At 33.9% G+C, this 18,253-nt stretch overlaps 1 protein-coding gene across 2 annotated transcripts in view; it reads right to left on the reverse strand.

Moving 5' to 3' along the window:
• The window catches only part of LOC108904187 (follistatin), a 289,450-nt gene that overhangs the window by 177,338 nt on the left and 93,859 nt on the right, over positions 1 to 18,253 (reverse strand). The gene's annotated exons all lie outside the window — the stretch shown is intronic.

Below are 18,253 nucleotides of genomic sequence, written 5' to 3' on the forward strand. Positions count from 1 at the left end.
TAACCTTTAAACAAAAACTGTAGTTTCTATTGCAAATAAAAAAATACTAATTTACAAAAATTCGAAGAGTGATTTTTTTCGTAAAATGTTTTAACGGAGCACCTACAAACATTTCAAGAAAAGCCATAGACGTAAAAATTAGGCATTAAGAAAGGGTTGACCTCCCTCATGTCTACGGTACTGGTAATTGAAAAATGCAGAGTTAATAGTATGTACCTATGTCTTTCTAAGAAATAAATGTGAGTATTACTCTATCAAATTTTGTGAAACTTGACTTATTCTTGAAATACATAAAAACTTAATTTTTCTTTAAAACATAAAATCTTATATAATATGTAAAATTTAACAGAGCTCTGTAATTTTTGACATGTCATCTATTATGACTACAGCTCGGGACTTGGTCGGAGGATCATAGCCGTCGCGTCGGCCTTTCTTTCGCTACAACGAACCGCACGAAATCGGTAATAACGGCAGCTATTGGCTTCGCGTTTGCTTCGTGTATTCGTGTTTTAATATTCTAAAGCCGGGTACTCATTGGCGAACTGTAACTGTAACTGCAACCGTTACAGCAACCAAATTCTCTAGTGTACACGCGTTGCGAACCAGATACGTGAGCCCACTTCGAACCGCTCGCAGCGAACCGCCAGTTGTCGGCTTTCAAGACGAATACAAAGAAAATCTCAGTTGGTTCGTGGACGTTGATTTGGGTGGTTCGGAAGTGTGTACGCCCGCTAGTCTAGCAACAAACAAACATGAGCACGTCGGACGAAGAAAAGGTTTTGACATTAATTGAAATTTACGAAATTCAAAGCTGCAGATTCACTTCTTTCTTCGTAGTTTGCATGGCGCCACCATCGTCTAGGACGTTTATCTTCAATCAATACGTTTATTAAATTAAATACAGCACTGGTCATTTTTCTTAGTAACGAATCGCGAACTCTCTGCGAACACTGCGGATCCAGAGGTTCGCGAGAAGCAAGAACGTATATACACTCACGAGTCTCACGACCATTTGATACATAACGGTTACAGTTACAGTTACAGTTCGTCAATGAGTACCCGGCTTAATAATGTCGAACGCACCAAGGGGTAAAAAACGACCTTTCGCTGATAAAATATGCAAATTTATTTATTTTTATTTATACCTACCTGTTTATTTATTTATTTATTTACGACAAACACGCCTATGACTAGCCGAGGACAACCCCGAGCTTTAATTATGACTACGCTTTAGGTGTCATATACGATTTTTTATTCCTATTAACTATTCCTATTAAATTTTTATTTGCTGTATATATTTTCTGACAAACTATTAACAGTCCATATCTCGCGATGCACTGAAGATGTCTGCTTTAATGGTAAAACGAAATGAACCCATTTCCATGGCTTAAAAACCACATGAAAGTAGTACCTACTTTTAGAACGCATATTGTAAAATTAGATTTGTCACAAATATATTTCAGTATCCAAGTCCAACATCTTTTCCGACGGAGTGTTACTATTTGACACAATTACTTTTGGCTTTTGTTGTACATTCTCTCGTGACCTGTTTGGCTAACAGCCTAGGTTAGTGTTTCCCCTCTAGGTCATGACGATGATAAAAATAAAGAAAACATAAGTTCAAAAAAATCTCATATCCAGAAATAAATTTTAATCCCCAAGCAGAGTTTATTGAACTGTTGACAAAAACTTGACTTTAATATGCAAATAATCTTCCAAGAGCATACTAAATACTTCTGTAATTCTATGGTGTCTAGGCTATTAAAATATGCACTGCATTCTAGATGCTTACGAGATTAAATGTTTTGAGTTTAAATATTTTTACGCTCTAATGTGTTTATGTAAAGACATATAAAAAAGAGTAAATAATTGTCAGCAAATAATGAAAAAGAAAAAACAGTTTTATAAGTATTGTTACACAATATAATTTATAATAAAAATAATTATACTGCATAGTAGGTACTATACTGTACTATAGAAATAGATAGGTAATTTTTAATAAATACAGGATGCAGGGGCAGGAACAGGATGAACAGTTTATCCCCCCTTAGCTGCTAATGCTGCACATAGAGGTTCTTCAGTTTTCGAGGCTGTCATTATTTCAGAGGATTTTGTCGTTTTTAATTTTTTTCTCGGGACTTATTCCTAATTTGGGAAGAAATATTTACAGAGAGCTCCATATACTACGATGCTGAGACTCGCTTTTTGCTCGCCGGTGAAAGGGCAAACGGGATGTTCGGACGCCTCCTTGATCACACCAACTGTCCTCCATCGGAGGCGAGGCAGATGTCTAAAGATGTAGGAAATTGGAATCGAAAGTGCACGATTTCCTGGAGGTTTTCAACTGAGCCTCTTGCACTTATGTTTTTGTCGATACTTTCTTTATGGAACACAGTTAAGTGTGATACTTTGGCGTCTTTTACCACTGTCTTTGTGCGTTGGGCTAGGGCATTAAAGTTCAGTAATGTAAGGCCGCCTTAGAGAACCTGTATGGCAGCTTTAGGAGCTTATATAGAAGCTGTGAGAGCTTGTCGTTGTTGTTTGTATGAAAGCTTTGAGCTTGATTTGAACTTTGCTTCCTTGGAGAGCTTCTGTGTGGCAGCTTTAGGAGCTGTGTATAGCAGCTTTATTAATGAACATCACTAGTCACTTGCGTTTTGAAAAAGATACTCTATTTTGAAGAAAAAATTAAACTATACTACTTTTAGTCGAAGTAGAACATCCAAAAATTGAGGTAAGATGAAACATATAATTTCGAAATTCTCCAGTAGATGTCATTCTCTCCGATTTAAAATTCCTACGTTGTTATTCTCGTTTGGAACAAAATGGCAATTTGACATAGGTCAACTAATATTTATATAAAGAAAATTATAAAAATTTAACTGTTAGTAATTCATATCAAAATATTGGGTAAAAAGTTTTTCGAAATATGTGAAAATTAATTAGGTAATATGTATTGAAAACTCAAACTTATGTTTCAATGTTGGCAATGTAAATTATGCCCCAAATTGACAGTTGATTGCATTTTACCAATATCTAAGGACTCCGAATGTTTTCATCTTTTTTTTTCTCTCGATAGTAATCATAATTCATTTTAAAGGCTATTTTATAATCAAATTCTTTTTTTTAACTATCTTTTGTGTTATAGCTTGGCATCGTCTGACATCAGCAAGTGAGTTTTTTTAATTTGAAAGTTATGATAGACAGGGTGTCTCGTAAGTACGTAGAACACAATAAATTCCTGGACTCAAAATAGGCCGATTTAGGCTAGTTCACTTATATCTAAAATCGGTCGGTCAATAAATTTTGATTATTTTTGAAGTGTGTTTAGAGTAGTTTGGTAATAGAATAGTTTTTAAAACTTTTTCTGTTCATGCAATAATGAAAGATACCTACCTACTTTCATTTGGTAGTTGGTATTATTTGGAAGTTTTTTATTCTTTTGGAATTTCCATTACATGAGTATTATAAAAAAAATAATTTTTAAATATCTGTATAACTTGCCACCCATACTACATTACTTAATAAATTGTTCGCAAGCACATGTTTTGTATTTGTCTCAGTTTTAAGTCATTGTACTTGTATGTTACTGATGAGTTTTTAATACAATATGGCAGGTATGGCTCTTGGTTTTCGGGTTCTCTCAAGGCACTGGTCCGGAGTATATCATCAATCTACTCAGAAATACATTTTTATCGTATAATGCCCAACCATCAAATCTTTGCTAATATTTTTACCATACATCAATTTTCTAGTAGTAGTAAGTTTTAAAAATCATTCTATATAACACCAAATTTTAAAAATCATTCTATATAACACCAAAATGTGTCAGTTAAAAGTAGAAGCCGATACCCCAAAAGTAATCAAAATCGATTAACGCGTATGACAAATTTATCAATTCAAATATTTTTCAGAAACTTTGAGGCCACCTAACGGGGAAACGAAGCGATTTTGGATGTACAAATTCACGCAAGAAGTAATTTTGATAAAAAACACAGGTTTTTACTTAAAAATTGTAATTTTTTTTATTGATTCATTAAGTATACAGTAGGTAAAGGGTTATGTATGGAATTTCGGGTAAAAATGGCCTTCACGGCATTGCTGACGCTTTTGTCCAAATTTTCCATGACTGATTTGATATAGCGCTCAATTTTATTTTTCAAGGCGTGGGTGGTCCTGAGCTTGTTGACAAACCTTAAGATTTCTAAAACCCTAAAGAAAAAAGTACAATGGCAATGGTAAATTACACGAGCAGCAAATCATCAATATAAAAATGAGTCTCATCGCTGAAGATGTTTTTGTTTGAAAAATCAGCATGCACTTTTTGTTGTTTCATAATTTTTGGTCCAGGAACCTATGGCTTTTATTGTACAAGTATTTATAGAACACTGTATATGAAATTGATAAGTTATTCCACTTCTTTCGTATCCTCAAATTGAAATATTCTTGATACACCTGCTATGCTACAACTTACCAAAGCAAAAAAGATGTAGCATGGAAATTATTTTTTATTAAGTAAATAATTACCAATATAGTGTGAATATTCCTTTATATGGAGCCTATATCATTGATGAAATTGATAGAATAAATAGATCATGCTATATAGTATATTCATAAGGAAAGGAAAAACTTGAATTTTGCATATTTAATGCATAAATTAATTAAAGAATTTATGAAGTGAATAAATTGTTTTTTGAGGTGAACAAGAAAAACTACATAATAACATAAATGATAAAACAAACCATGGGGATAAGGTCATCTCATATTTCTAAATTTAAGTTCATTTTTTAATGATCAAGGAAAGAATATTCGTTTGCCTGCCCGTTATAAAATAAATCCAAAAGAAGACCGCAACTTAATTGGTCGCGAGGTAATAAATTTTCTTTGAAGTTCATAGTTATTTATACCGATCAAATTTTCTCAAGCATCAGAAAGTTTATACGGACAATAAATAACGGAACAGGACCGCTATTTACTTTTTCTTAAAACAACAAACAGCTCTCGAAGACTTGATAACGCTTTCATTTAAGAATTCAAAATACCTACTACCATAAAATATAGTATTTTTCGAAAACAAATATTTTCTAAGTGCTCCAGGATTTATGCCCCATTTCCTGGTTCTCGAAACCCCAATACACAGATTTATTTTTGAGCAACTGACAGTTTTATTAAATATAGTAAGTGTAATGCGCAAATTAACTGAAATATATGAAAACCATATGTTGTAGTCAAGAATTTAACATAATAAAGTTTACAAAAATAACGTCTCCACGTATCTCGAAGTTATGGTTTAAAGAAATGGTTAATTTAATTTAATAAACGGTTACGAGTTGGAGCTTGCAAACATTTCACCTATACTTTTAATACTCTCAGCTAAATGTTTGTCCTCATTCTTATTATATATGCATTATAACGTTAGGTTCAACGATGTGAAGCGGTTAATAATAATTTTTGAAAAGTGTAAGTGATCCAAAAATATTTTATGAGCTCTGAAACAATTGTACCGTATCTGTAGTCACAATTAGCCTAATTTCTGGTCAAGTAAAGTTTTGTGAAAATCCTGTGAATGTGTATTATGTCAAGTAAGACTAGGTCCTTAATTAGGCTATAACCCAGTCAGTTTGACAAGAAACTTCTAGTAATAGAAATTTACGTAGCGTTTTCAAATATTTAAGATAATAACCATAAAGCCGCCTCTGGGTGATGTGGTCCTCGCCAAATATACGCCAATTTTCACAGCCCCACAAAAAATAATTATGTGCAACGAATAAGATCCTTATGTTTTCGAAGTCACCTGAGTCCGAATCCGAGGTCCGTTTGACCTTGTCAGGTTAAGTTAAATGTCATTTCAAGGTTAAACCGAGAAGCGAAACATTTTACACATCTCCTTTCGGAACAGTTGTCATCGTTTCCAGTATTCTACATGGTAGCAGGATTGTAAAGGCTCTATTAGAACCATCATAGAAATGAGGCTTTTACTTAGATGATTAATGATTAAATGATGATTTAAATTTGATGATTTTAATGGAATTAGGCTTGTTTCTGAAGATATTTTATGTCCATTAATGCAGAGATTCGGGCATTACTATATTGTTGACATGTACCATATAACGCATTCAACTATCTACCAAATTTCGCCTTCAACTTCAAGCACGGCAACTATCCAGAACCTATCCTACCGCGAAGGATGAAAGTGTGTGATTGAAAAATATCATGCTAATGTGAAGATTCGTGAGAATCTTTCGGTCCATGAGCGAGGCAAAAATTGCTTTGTAAGACAAGAAAACTGATAGGTATTGGAATTAAGTATATTTCAAATAACATTGACCCTGATGCAACAAGATCAAATGGAGTCCTAATAAAGCCACCGAAAAAACCTGGAGTATTTCCACTAAACCCTATTTAGAAGTTACTCAGGTTAATATCAAAATGACATTGATCTTGACCTGGTGGAGACAAAAGGAACCCTAATTTGGACTCAGCGACCCGAAAAAACATTTAATTACTTTGGTTGCCCCACTACCCGTGGATTTTTCTCAGTTTGACCTTGGGATTACCTTATAATGACATTGACCCTGACCTAACAAAGCCAAACAGACAGACAGAGATACTCCAAAAACATAATAATAATAATAACCATTCATTAAAAAAATAACAATTCCTATGTCAAACAAATACAATTCATTAAGTTTTCAACCTAAATTAAGTGTTCGAATTGCCACCCACCGACATCTTGACAATACGCAAGTCTGTGTCGAAATTCTTCTTGCACATTATGAATTATTTCTGGGATAACTCTGTGTATTTCATCTATAATACAATTTTGGAGTTCTTCTAAATTATGTGGTCTATTAACGTACACTTTGGACTTTAAGTAGCCCCATAAGAAATAGTCCAGGGGTATGAGATCTGGGGATCTCGCGGGCCATTCCATCGGTCCTCGTATGCCGATCCACCTCCTAGCAAAACAATTGTCTAGAAAATCTCGAACAGGGCGCGCATAGTGCGGAGGTGCACCGTCTTGCTGAAACCATATGGTGTCATCAGGAATATCAGGGTCATTATCGTTAGGAAAATTATTGCATGTGCTGGAACAAGGTCATTTTGTAAAAACTCTAAATATCTTTTTCCTGTAAGGGTTCCTTCAAAGAAGAAAGGCCCTACTATTCTGTTGTCAACTATTCCAGCCCACATATTTCATTTCTGTGGGTGTTGGGTATGTGTCTCTACCATCCAATGAGAATTTTCCCGACTGCAACGTGGCCTCGTCTGAAAAAAGTATTTGCCGGTGTAAATCTCTATTTACTTGGCCATCCATCATAATTTCACAAAAATGTAAGCGGCGGTCGGGATCGTCATCATTGAGTTCCTGCACAAGTTGAATTTACTAACTGTTGATTGGCTGATACGGCGATCTGGATTTTTTCATTAAATAAATCGCAAACTTCTTGCTGCGTTCTAGTCTTATCCCCGCATCCAATAAGAATTAAAATTTGAATTCTTTGTGTGACAGTTAAATCTGCCATAATACTTTAGATTCAACAATAATTTTTATATCGCTTACAATATTTAGAAAGTCGGTATGACAGTGACAGTTTGTAAAGATTTACACCTACGTGATCCATAAAAAACTTCAGGCATTTGGAAAAACTAAATTTGATAACGTTTTTGCTTTATTTTAATTTACTTTGGGTTTTCTAAGATTCAATCGTCATTTACTCGAAAACTTTCCTATGTAAGATGGCAATATTTTAATTCTGTCGGATCGACAATGAAACGATCTTTCAGAATCAAGAAAAAATAGGGGGTTGCTATTTAAAAAAAATTGTCGATGACGTCATTACTCGAAAACAAATAACGGTTGAAAATCGCTTTTTATGCTAAAATATGTATTTTTTAAATTAAAAATCGATCTGTTCGAGGATTTTTCCCAAAAAAAATTTGTTTCGTTTTTACTGAATTTATGCCATACTTTAGGGGCGTATACTGTATAGTGGTCTAGTCCGACGCACAGAATTTTTTTTTTTTTGTGGGGCTGTGATCGATATGCCACACATATTTCCAGATTATTTGGTTGAAATTTATAGCACACACGATTTAGGTATATATGTGACACATGAGCACATGAGAATAGAAATATTCGTTCTTTCGGACAAAATTGTTTTGTTTGATATATTTAATCATCCATAACGTATCGCATTTGATTGTTTCAAGTAGATGACTTCTGGTAAATCATTTAGGGCCAGTTACTGCAAAAGTCCGTTAGTACTTTTGACTTGAAATAAGATGGACCTGATGACGTAGTTTTTTTTGTTTCCGATGGTTTTTCCCGGGAGGTTTTTGTTTAAGTCTTTAATCATATTTCTTCAAAGTTTGGTTTTCATTATTTTTCTTCAGCAAAATTTAGTTTGAAGTTACTTGATTCCAATAAAATGATAAATATTGAGATGTAAGGATTTTCTTTAATCCTATTTCCTATCCTGTACCAAATTTGGTTTTCACCGGCTTACACATAATTAAGATATTGGAAAAAAAGAAAAAATATTGGATCTTGAAAATGAATAAATACGAAAACCGGCCCAAGACAAATTCTATCTGTCATTAAAATTTGATTCACCCAAATCTGAACCTCCTATTTTCTTCAAAATTGCAGTTACAATAAACTTGAATTCAGAATATTAGCAATTTTCTGTTGTTAAAAAGGAATTGTGATTTCGAATTCTCATTAATAGAGGGCTAAATATTGATAATGAAAAAATTAAAGTACTCTTGTTGAAGGCATCAGTACCTGTAAATCATAAAAATTCGCGAAACCAAATAATCACACTGCTGTAAATTTCAGATCTATAGACAATATTTTCTGACAAATATGTATATGATCCTGTATTTACTCGTACATACTTATTTTTTAGGAGTTTGGTATGTTCCAAAATGTTTACGTCACGGACTTTGTGATTTGGTCAGCTTACATAATGCTCAGAAAATTTTCTTTGCGTATACCTAGTGATTATTCAGTTATTTACAAATATTTATTTGTTGTTTTGCCCTAGTTGTCCTAGTCGTTATGCGTAATATCTGATCGTTATGAGTATTGACCAAATCACCAAACTGTTGCAAAGTTCCAGAAAGTATTTAAAAAAATATCATTTGTAGAAGTAAAACATTTAAAAATGCATTTTTGAAATAAGTGTGATTTTGCCTAGTGTCCCAAAGAAGTACACGATTTCATATGTGAAAAAAAAAGGTTTTAATTAAAACGTTCACTGTTACATGATATGAGCCCCATAACAAGTGGATAGTTTTAAGTGGCACCATCCTGGAACCACATATCATCCAAATCCATGCCTTCCATATGAATCCACAAAAAGTTCAATAGCATCTTTCTATATCGTTCTCCAACCTCCTTTTTAAAAAAGAACGGATCGAATTAGACAGTTTTGCTTACTCACATGACCACTAATTGTAAGATGCAAATGCGCCTCGTCGCTAAAGATGATTTTCTTCGCAAAATCACCGTCCACTTGTTGATTCTCCAACATCCAATCAATGAATGTGTGGTGCATTAAATGGTCGTCTGGTTCCAATTCCTGGGTTAGCTGAATCTTAAATGGATGCAGATATTTTGTTAAAATCCGCTGCATCCGATACGAAGCCGGCCTGCTTTTTATTGTCTGCAACTGTTTGTTCAAATTTGGCAACTAATTTTTCACAGTTGTTTCATTCGGGGCGTACCGTCTACCGAAAATTCTACGTAATTTAAGCACAGTCTCAGCTACACACTCTCCGTACTTGTAATGAATTTTCACAACTTATACTCGCTCATCTATCGTACAGCAGTCCATTTGGTCTAACAGCAACGTGTTTGCTACAACATTTGACCCTGACCAATGTCTGCAACTCTTCAGAATGGAAATGGCACACAATTCAAACCCTGCGTTACTTTTGGGACACCCTGTACATGCTTTATTTGCGGTTGTCATTAACTGTAATGTATTTTCACACTCCAAAATAATACAATTCCAGAAAAAATATTTACTGAGTGCGGTAGGTACATCATCGTCGTACATAAGAGATTTTTTTCACGTGACTACAGAAAAGAGGGAGATCTAAATATGCGATCAACATGAAATCAGAAATGCAACTCAGACAATTTTGTCGTTCCAGTAAACGATTGATTTACTGGATTTGACAAAGGGTAAAAATAGGTTGGTTATTTTATTACATTTTAGGTGCATTTACAATGTTCACTTTGGATGATTGCGGATAGGTCATCCAACATGATAAATTATTGGAAATGATAATCCAAGAAGAAAAATTAATGCATTTAGGATTTGATCGCTTTTTATTAATCTGGAATGAATACTAACGGATGAATCATGCAAGCAGTCTATCAATGATGCAACATATTGTTTTGTTGTGCTCTTTGATTTAAATAATTAGAGACTCTGCTTTATGACTACAATTCCTTTTATATGGGAACTGCTATTGTAAATAATAATGGCTTTTAAGTGGAAGGGAGGGGAAGCAAATATGCCAAACACTTCAGCATTATTTCAGGAACAACTTTGGAGTAATAGAGAAGAAAATTATGAAGATAAGTTTTTAAGGACAAAGCCTCTTATTGAACTTCATCCTGTACTGCAATTTCATATTTAATAGACTTTTTAGTGTGACGTCACATATTTAGGCAACCCGCAACAAATTGTCATAGTTGAAATTGTACAGGCCGAATCTGATCCTTGTGTACATAGATATTATAAAAACAATTTCAAATTAATATATTTTTACAAGAATTTGGAAGTATTTAAAAACAACCAATTCGTGTTTCGTAAAATAGATACACTAATGTGCTTAAAACTTACAAAAAACTATACAGGGTAAAAATGTAGAATACTAAAATTTCGAAAGCGGAGCCGTTTTCGGAAAATTTTGTAACGAAAAAAATTCAAATTTATAATTTTTTTGTTTAATATTAACACCATTAAAATCCATTTAAATCCATAAAAAATAAGAAATAGCAAAAACGAAGATCCTTCTGGCTTCGACTAACCTTACCATTTCATTAATACACTTCTGCAATCTGTGGTAGAAACTCCTAGCAACAGAACATTAGCTTCATTTATTTCCGCTACTGCTTCATGAATCCTGCCAATAACATCATCCTCGCCAACAGGCACAGTAAAATAAACCTTTTCTTTTATGTATCCCCATAACCAAAAGTCTATCGGAGTTAAGTCAGGAGACCGGGTGGCCATGGTGTTGGTCCACCCCGTCCAATCCATTTAATAGGAAAACGGCGGTTCGAAATATGTCGTACTTGTAATGTGGCATGTGCGGACGCACCATCATGCTGAAACCACGTAGTTGCACGTTGTTGTAGAGGAATATCTTCTAACAAACTTGGCAACATGTTCTCGCAAAAATTACTGTAATTTTCACCATTCAGTATTCTAGGCAAAAAATATGGACCTATGATCCTTTTCCAGACCAACTTTTTCTCATAATGCCAATGATGAAGGTTATGGTGATTGAAAACTCCTTGTTGGTTGAAATGAGCTTCATCGGTAAATAAAACATTATAGAAAAAATCTGGATTGCGCTGAAATCCTTGTAATGCCCATCTACAAAAATGTACTCTTAATTGGTCGTCTCTGGGATACAGCATTTGAATTGGTACTACATGATACGGATACAAGCTGTACCTTTGAAGACATCTATGGACAGTGAATTGGACATGATACCTGTTTCTTGGTAATATGCGTGTATTGGTGGTAGGATTATTCTCAACAACCTGCAGTAACCTTCTTCCTGTTGCCATGTCAATTTTCGAGGCCGACCGGCATACAAAGAATATTTTGGGAGCTAAGCATCCTGTTTCCACAGAACGTATTTCTACATTTTGGATTGTTTTGTGATCGGGATGATGGCGATTCGGAAATTGTTCCCTGTACAAATGCTCGGCAGCACGGGCGTTATTGTTACAAGTTCCTAAAGCTTTAATTATATCGACGTATTCTCTGTTGGTATAACCAAACCCTGCCATTTTGAACTCAACAACAAATACTAAAAGTCAAATAAATATTATACGTTACTGTCAAGTAAATCCGTGTTAATAAGATTTTTGTCCGGCCAACTTGATTAGTCAGTAGAAAATTGCCCCTTTATTGAACTAAAATTAATAATTTATTCGAAAACGGCTCCGCTTTCGAGATTTTAGTATTCTACATTTTTGTTTTATTTTTTATTTTAGAATATATATCCGGCCGCTGGGGAGTGAATTTTGACTCACCCTGTATAAAGAATATTCTTAAATTTAGATAAAGTAAAAGTTTAACATTTAAATGACATTGTTCTTATGACATTATTATTATAACACTGATATAATTTTAGTTTATTAATTACTATAAAAGTCAATATTGTTCCATAAATTTAAAATAATAAAAAAATTAATTTAAATATATAAATTCTATCATTCTATTAGTTTATCACTTGAGGTTTGAAATATTTCTAATATTGCCAGAAATCGCGATATTTAAAGGTCATGACAAAGAAGCCAATTTTTTGGCACTTATGTCCAAAGTACATAAGGTTGAAAATCGATCTAGTAGAAATATTGAGAAATTCTTCATGGCAATGTGCACTATTATATGGGGCTGCCTATTATTTGGCGTAAGTCAGGTCACTACTAAAAGGTCTATTTGGACGATTTACCCGCGATAATAGATCGATTAATACATCATCTTTACATAAAATATTTTTCATCACATCGTATGAAAACAATATGCACCTACGACTGACTGGCGAGCCGCAGTGATTAATTTTTAAATAATCCTAACTCGTTAAGACAAAATCGTTTTTCCTCATAATATGTAAAACTATGTAGAGAATAGGCGTACTAGATCCTGATTTATAATGCAATAAGCAATTTGCTTGAATGGGTAGCGCAAATATGACGATTTATGGCAGGTGTTGGTGCATGTTGAAATTAGAAATCCGTACAGGTGTTGGAACTGTGATTTTATTTCCTCGTGCAACATAGTATTAATTATGTTGAGATGGCTACGTGTGCGTGTTTGCCTCTAGGCCTGTCATGCAGGACGTCAGAAAATTTTAATATATTATTATAATGTCAGTGCTTACATTGTAATAATTCTAGTTAGCCTTAACACTAATATGAGAACAAATTTTTGTGTAAATTTTAAAATATTTAATTCTTATTTATCTTTATTTATTTATTTTTTAATTATGTCAGTTGGCTGCTCTGGAATACCAGTCGTCATGTCATATTAAAAGTAGTTCTTATTGTTAGTCAGAAATCATTTAAATTGTTTTATTCTTCTCTAAATACAGGGTGTAAATACCTTAGGCAATATTGAATAGTGACAAATTAACAAAATTATTTATATTAAACACAGATGATATGAAAATTGAAAGAATAAAACGAGAATTTTTTTTGAATCCCAAAAAAAAACAACTAAAGCGATTGTATTGTAATTAGTCACATATAGAAGAGTAATTTTGGAGGTAGGGGTGGATTTAGTAGCTTAAGTTGCTAAATTTTTTCTCTTTAAGCTTTCATGATATAGCACTAGGTTATGTTAGATTCCTGGTGAGTAATCTCAAATCTAGCCCTCCACCGAGACCTTGTGGTCTTTTTGTGGATCAAATGTAAAATTATAACTATCGATGTACGTTTAACATGGTTTATTTGTCAATGAAAATTATAATTTAGTTTAAACTTATAAAGAACAAAATTACTCATAAACTAAATTTAACTAAATAGGTATACCTACAATATATAGGGTGTGGCGTGTATAATCTATAAAAATTAAACTACAGCATTCTGATGATATTTGTAATAGAAAACTCTTATACGAAAATGTTTTATCTTCGAGTTTTTTTTTGTAAATTAAAGTTCATTTATTCAACGAAAATGAAGGCCGGCCCTGTGTTATTTATTGAAAACTTTGTGGAAATGTTTTTATGTAACCCGAGATGCTACCTTATAATTTAATTCGGTATAATACTAGTAATACTAACAGAGGGTTAGGTTACATTGTCAAAACATTTGTGCAGTCAACTGAATTTACAATGAACCGAGAAAACAATGCATTTACTATTTTCAAACGTGTCCATATGGTGTATATGGTACAGCCGGAGAAAATGTGCTCGCAGCCACTAGGTTGTACCAGGAACGATGGCCACAACGTCACCCTCCATGTGGAAATACAATCCTACAATCCGTTCAGCGGTTGCGAGATACGGGAAGTGTTATTCCTCGAAGAGAAGGACGTGGTCAGCAAGTCAACCTTAATGTTGAAGATGCAGTGTAGGAAAATCTTGACGAAGAGCCCACAATTAGTACTCGACTACTCGCACAGCAAGTAGGAACTTCATGTCGTACAGTACATCGCATCTTAAGGCGCCAGCTATTGCGCCCCTATCATCTGTAACCAGTTCAACAGATTTTACCTCCGGATTGTGATCAACGAATGCGTTTTTGAAGATGGTTTTTACGGCAATGTGCCAATCAAGTAGACTTTCCTGCTTATGTTTGTGTAACAGATGAGGCGACATTTACCCGTGATGAAGTGATTTTTCATAATATGCACATATGGGCCGATGAAAATCCTCACGCGATTAGTTAAACTCATTTTCAACATCGCTTGTCGGTAAATGATTGGGCTGGCATAATAGGCGATTTACTTGTGCGTCCCTATTTCTTTGAAGGACGACTAAATGGATCAACATATGCTGACGTTTTGGAAAACCGGTTGCCTGAATTATTGGACGATGTGGCATTACAAGTTCGAGCACGCATGTTTTATCTACAAGATGAGGGTCCTCCACACAGTACTCGAGAAGTAACGACACTTTTGAATGAAATGTTTCCTCAGCCATGGATTGGACGTTTTGGTCCTGTGCCGTGGCCACCTCGGTCACCCGATCTAACTCCAATGGACTTTTATCTTTGGAGTCACTTGAAGTCATTGATTTACAATACTCCAATTGCTACGGTAGAAGAATTGCGAAACCGTATACTTGAAGTTGCTAACACAATTAAGGGAATACCTGGAATTTGGGAAAATATTCGCCAATGCGCTAATCAATTTCAACATTTTATCTAGAAATGGTAAGTTTTATTTCATGTTGTTCCATATTTTAATGGACGCAGTTGGTAACTACAGATGCTTACGGATGTGGTTCTGTTTGCGAACTCTTGCAGTAACAACAATGCATGTAAGTAGTAATTACTATTAATTATTATAATAAGAAAATCTCAGTTTTTTAAATATCTATTTTTCTTAGTTTGTACTTTTGCATTGAAAAATTCCCCAAAAATTGAGGAGTAAGATATTTCTAGTTGTTTCCGATATACAGGGCCGGAAAGTGCCCATGGTTCATCGGCCGTTACGTGAGAGCGACAAAGTAAGTTATAGAAATCCGTGCGATAGAGAAAGATGGCCATAATGAAGGCGTCTAATAGTTACCGCCCATCTTTCTTTATCGCACGAATTTCTATGACTTTCTTTATCGCTCTCAAGCAAACGGCCGATGAACCATGGGGACTTTCCGACCCTGTATAGCAACTTAAAGACTATTCTTTCCCATTCTGATAATTTTTTATGCGTTTTTTATTTCAAATTAGTATTTTCAAAGGAATTAATAAAAAAATTTAGTAAACAAGTGTAACAGGACAAAAGTTACGGTTTTTAAGACAATTTTGCTAAAAAAGTAAGCTCCTTTTTCTGTCTGTGATGAACGCCACAGACTATATATCTTAAACAAAGTCCCCTTTAAGCAGCGCGGGTGCGGGACTGCGCACTAATTTTTCGAAAGTTGCGCAGCCGTTTTTGTATTCTGCGCAGAATGGGCTTGTTAATTTCATTTTATAAAAGAATATCCAAATTTCACTAAAAAAAAGTAAAATTTAGAGGGTCTAAATTTCTTTTAACATTTTTGCTCCCATATACCTTTGTACGGCGCAGTCAGCGAAAAAATTAGAGGCAACATTGATCTTAAAAGGCGGACTTTTGATCTTGTGAGAGTTGTTTACTAGGTACCTATATGTTTTACTGATTCCTTTCAAAATACCAATTTAAGACATAATTAATTGGACAATGTATATTATTAAATATTACAAGAATATAAAAGAATAATCTTAAACTAGCTGTATCTTAGAAAATAAAATTTGAAATTTTGTAATAATAAGCTCAAAACAAACAACTAGGGTTGGCATTTAGAAAACCATCGATGACACAATTTATCATACCAATCGACGTGTCTGGCATTGTTTAATGCATTTTATAAATTTTTTTCAAATTAGCGAATCGCATTGTACAATAGTAATATTAGTAATGATTTATATCGATTATCGTAATATAGTAATAATTAATCGTTTCCTTAATAATATTAAACAATATCAAATTCATTCATTATTAGCAAATTATTATTGCTAAGATCCAATGGCGGTCCCTGACTTCCATACCAGGAAAGGCGGTAACGGAACAAAGTATTGAAAAAAAAATCACATATAATTGGATAGTTTTATTTTACCTAACTACTATTGAAATATAAAAAAAATAAATTATTTTTTAAAGTGAAAGTATATTTTTCTGGTTTTGTCCGAAATAAACTTTTCAATTAAAGTCTAGTATTTCTTGCAGCATTAATTTTTGCTAAGTACTACAATAATTAATCTACACTCTTATAATTTTTAGAAAAACACACAAGATGCAATATGATTTCATGTGAATCATCAAGGCAAAAAACCTCCTATCTTGAAAAACTGTTCTCAAGAATCTCAATCGACACGGACTCATTGTATAAATTATTGACGCTTTCACACTTGCCGGGTTCAATCGTCGGGTTTCATTGAAAAGAACAGGACGTGTCAATTATTTTTTTAAATATTTGTACTCAACTATGTTTGTTCGCTAGAAGTAGATATATTATTCTTTATATCACTCCTTGAATCCAGACCTGTCCAGTGGGACAAAACTTTAGCATTTTCATATTTTTTGGATATTTTTCATATTTTTTGTTTTTTTTTATTGCAACATCAGCAATAGCCAAGCCACATAATTGCAATGCGTCTACGATCAATTTCTTGTCGTGATAAAAATGCAACTGAGACTAATAATATCGGCCAAATCGGTTTGGAAATTAAATTATGTGTGAAAGAGCCAGCCGGATCTGGATAGCCGGATCCGGTTGGCCGGTCCGGCTAGTGTGCAACCAGGCTTACAGTGTACGATAATTCAATAAACAAAGAAATCTAAATAAAAAATTTAAATAAATTCGGAACGAATACACTGAAGGTGAATTTTTGGAGACAAAACGTCTGAATCTGGTTCGGGCTGAGGCAGTACAGTATTGGGGGTCATGAAGGCTTACAAAAAATGTAATAAAATTTCCAGGTCGTATTTAAAAAAATGAAATTGATGATGGTCCTGGAGAGACGAAACGTTACATATAAAAATTGATTATGCCATTCGATAGAGAGCAAAAAGTGGCCATGAGTGGTTCTTCGTTTTTCAATATCACCTCAAATAAGGTTGAAATTAAACAAAAACGGATTTCCAATATTTCGGTTTTTTTCAAATATTTCGAAAACTAATCATGTTAGCTTTGATTTTTTAGAGGCTTAATGTTGGTCCCCTGATTACGCAACTTTGCCCCCATTTAAGCTACTTCGTACTTCTTACCGTTTCCGAGATCCCCGTAGTGAGAAGCGAATTTGTAACAGCCTGTATACACGGATCGGCGCACAGTGGAGTGCCCAGGCGGCGCAAGTCAAAATGTATATTGTTAATAGGTAAAATAATACGCATTGCAATGAAATTACACCAAATAACTCCTCAGTATTTTATCAAGGGATCTTTAAAGATTACTTTTCAAGTTTAGTAACATCAAAAATTTGATTTTTTGCTATTGTTTTTGAGTCTTGAAAATGATCGTTTTTGAATTTTTTCGTACTTTAAATTGCTTATAACTCGGAAACCGTTGATTTTAGGAACACAGGAACTACTTTGTTTAGAATACCCCAAAAAACCTAAAAAAAAATTGTCCGGAGCAAAACAAGTAATTTTTGCAATCTGTTTAAAAAAAAATAGTTTAAACAAATTGTGACCAGGTTACCGGCCGGTAACATTTTGATCCTCATTCAGGGAGGATTCACGGGGGAGATTATGCAAAAAAATCAAATCCGCTAATTTTTTCATACGAAGCCGCCGATTTCGCCTTGTCTAAA

Source organism: Anoplophora glabripennis, unplaced genomic scaffold (assembly GCF_000390285.2).
Source record: "Anoplophora glabripennis isolate ALB-LARVAE unplaced genomic scaffold, Agla_2.0 scaffold130, whole genome shotgun sequence".
Classification (NCBI taxonomy): domain Eukaryota; kingdom Metazoa; phylum Arthropoda; class Insecta; order Coleoptera; family Cerambycidae; genus Anoplophora; species Anoplophora glabripennis.